The following is a 3,376-nucleotide window of genomic DNA, read 5'->3' as shown; positions in this document are numbered from 1 at the left end:
TTCACTGCGCCTGCGCACAGCCCTTGGCCAGTTCCAAAGTTCAGAGCTGTCGGGGGCGGGGGGCCGAGCCAGGTCGGGGGGGGAGCAATGCAGTACCTGATGATGGGGGTCGTGGGTCAGAGATGCAGGCTGATTTAATATTTTTTAAAAATTTTGTCTGTGTCAAAGCCAACTTAGGCAGTCATTGGAATGGAACTCTATCATAAATTGAAGCAAGTTTTTATATAACAAGATTATTGTTATTTCTAACTCTGACTCATAGTGACCCTATGGACAACAGAACAAGTCTGCCTAGTCCTGTACCATTCTCATTAGTCTCTCGAATTCTTAAATTCTAGCTTGATTGTACACATGCAAAACCTATATTCCAACCAAGAAGTAGTCCTCAGTACAGAGCAAGAAAACACTATATTCAAAATCAGGAAAAGAGTATGTCAAGGATGTATCCTTTTCAAGGTATGTATTTATATCTTTTCAATCTATATTCAGAACACATCATTTGGGAGGATGGACTTTAGGAGGAGGAATGTGACATCAGGATTGGAGGGAGGAAGACTCATCAACAACATACATTATGCCTACCACACAGTATTGCTTGATGAAGCTGAGGAGAACCTGAAGCATGTGCTGCAGAAGGTCAAGGACTGCAGCCTTCAATATGGATTGAAGCTCAACATCAAGAACACAAAGATTCTCACCACTGGGCCAATTGGCAGCACCATGATAGATGGAGAAGATATTAAGTTTGTTAGCAATTACAACTTCTTCATCTCTACAGTCAAACTCTTGGAACCAGCAGTTTGGAAATAAAAAATGAAATTGCACCGGGAAAATCTGTTGTCGGTGACTTCTACATAGTACTAAGAAGCAATGATATTAGTCTAGAGAATAAGGTGTGCCTGATCCAGGCCATGGTCTTTGCAATAATTTGCATCAGAGAGCTGGATGATAGAAGAAAAATTCAATGTCTTTGATTCATGGTACTAGAGAAGAGTCTTGAACATACTATGAAGCACCAAGAAAACAAGTAAGTCTGTCTTGAAGAGAGTGAAAACAAGTTTCTCCTTGGAGGTTAGGATTTTGAAGTTCTGTCTGACATAATTTGGGAATGTGGCCCGGAGAGATCAGTCCTCAGAGAAGGATATCATGCTCAGAAGAGTAGAGGGGCAGTCAAAAAGAGGAGGACCCCAGATGAGATAGATTGATTACAGCACCTGGGGCAATAGGGGTAGATGTATTGGAGTTGGTGAGACTGGCTCAGGACAGGGTAGACTTCAGAGATATTGTGCAAAAGTTCGCTATGAGTCGCAGGCGAATTGACAGCACATAACAACAACCGTGTCAATACTTCTTGACAAGGGGTCAAGAGGTACTTTTTTGCTGACCCTCTGCTTTAAAAAAAAATATGCCCCTCCTAATAACCACAGTATATGAGAAAAAAAAAATCTCACCATCCTCACTTATAAGGAGCACTCTTGACCGTACTTCTTAAAAGATAAACTTTTTGTTCTTTTAGTCACCCATGATATATTCTTCAACAACTTTAAAATGAAAACATGACAATTCTTCAATCCTCCAAGGCTCCTTCTGTTTTCTTAAATAACTCAACTGATATTCCATCCATTCCTGAAGCCCTGTTTTTTTGACAATGCCTTCAGTGTAGCTTAAACTTTTACATTCAGTATCACTGCTCTTGATCATATGATACTTCCTGAAGTGACTCAGTATCAGCCTCTTCTTTTTGTTTGAGTGACTGTGTATTCCTTCCATCATTTTTTTATACAACCCTAGTCATTTTTCCATAGAAATTTCATCATAACAACTCAAGGCTTAATCAGTTCTTTTAGCATGAAAGAATATTTGATAAGTGATAAGTAATCAGATATTTGATAATTGATAAGTCCGGTGAGTTTCTGACCAACTGTGAAAGTGATTTTGTCCAGTTCCCGAAATGGTTAGTTCTGATACTTTCAGTATCTCTGATAATTATTTGAATAGTGAATTGTTGGATTAAAAAATAGAACTTTCAGAATCAAGTCTGTAGTAGACGTTGTCTGATTCCCTAAGGCTGGTAGTGCAGCTGCTAAAATTGTCTGTAGTTTCCAACTATGTCTCAACCAATTAAGGTACTTGTGACTAGAGCAATGGGTCAGATGGAATGTTTTCTGCTTCACAGTATTGGAAATGGTTCCATATTTGGTAAAGCCCAGCCCCTGATTCTCTGATGATGGTTGCCCTGGATGGTATCATGATGGAGCTATGAGACTGTGCCCTTCCCCTCCTGAAAGATGTTATTGCAAGAGATAGGGAAGAGATTGCCTTCAAAGGCCTGGATGCAGCTATCGTCATGAGGTCCATGTCAAGAATGACCATGAAGAGGAAAGACATACTGAAATCCAATGTGAAATCTTCAAGTCCAAGATGTAGCCATAGATAAATATGCTGAAAATTCAGTTAAGGTCATCAGTGGGGGAAACTCAGTTAATACTGATGTCATCAAGTCCATCCACACCCAAGGAGAACTTCAGCTGTTTGGTTTGTCTGGATCAAAATAAAGCTAAGGCTTAAATTGCTTATAAACTTAATATGATTGGTAAATGATGTCATTATCTCAGAAAACCATTCCTTAACCTAGTATCTAGATGCCAACCATGCCAAGGGGAAAATTCACAGAAAAGTTGGTATTTATGAAGCTATTAAAGATGACAGTTGACTTAAGAGATAATTATAAATGACTGTGCAGCAGCTTGACACAGCTGTTTATCAAAGTTCACAAGCTATCCATGGCAATATCTGTTGCCAAAGCCATTAGGCACCACATAAGAAATACCTGGTTTGGAATCCCAGAGAACAAGTGTGTGTCCACGGGTGTGATCTCCAGTTGTAGCCCCTATAGTGTTCCTTACTAACTGATGTACTCACTCCCAGTTTTAATCAAGAATTGTTATTGTCATGTACCATAGAGTCAGAACCCACCCACAGCTGACTCTCTGGACGATTTTCAGAGGTGGTTAATTGCACAGGAGTAGATTGCCCGTTCTTCTCCAATGTAAACAAGAATAAAGCACTTTCTTTCCTGTCAATTCCTTTGCAGTCAGACCCAACTTCTCATGAAAGAAATCATTAACAGGGAGACATTCAACAAAATTTCAGGTCTCATTCTGACTCTATGGTGATGAAGGAAGAAGTTCAAGCTGCTTTGAAGGAAATAGCAAAAAATAAGGCCCCAGGAATAGATGGTATACCAATTGAAGCACTTCAGCTAACAGATGCTGCCCTGGATGTGCTCACCAAGTTGTGCCAAGAAATCTGGAGAACAACCACTTGGCCAACTGACTGGAAGAGATCTATATTTGTTCCCATTCCAAAGAAGGGT

General features: G+C 39.9%; 1 pseudogene; it reads left to right on the top strand.

Moving 5' to 3' along the window:
- Positions 1-2,108: 2,108 nt before the first annotated feature.
- Positions 2,109-2,963, top strand: LOC102852640 (annotated as a pseudogene).
- The last annotated feature ends 413 nt before the right edge of the window (positions 2,964-3,376 follow it).

The sequence above is a fragment of the Elephantulus edwardii genome, unplaced genomic scaffold, assembly GCF_000299155.1.
Source record: "Elephantulus edwardii isolate Elephantulus edwardi_28Jun2011 unplaced genomic scaffold, EleEdw1.0 scaffold00557, whole genome shotgun sequence".
Taxonomy (NCBI): domain Eukaryota; kingdom Metazoa; phylum Chordata; class Mammalia; order Macroscelidea; family Macroscelididae; genus Elephantulus; species Elephantulus edwardii.
Note: the sequence above shows the minus strand (reverse complement) of the source record. Positions and strands in the feature narration are given on the sequence as shown.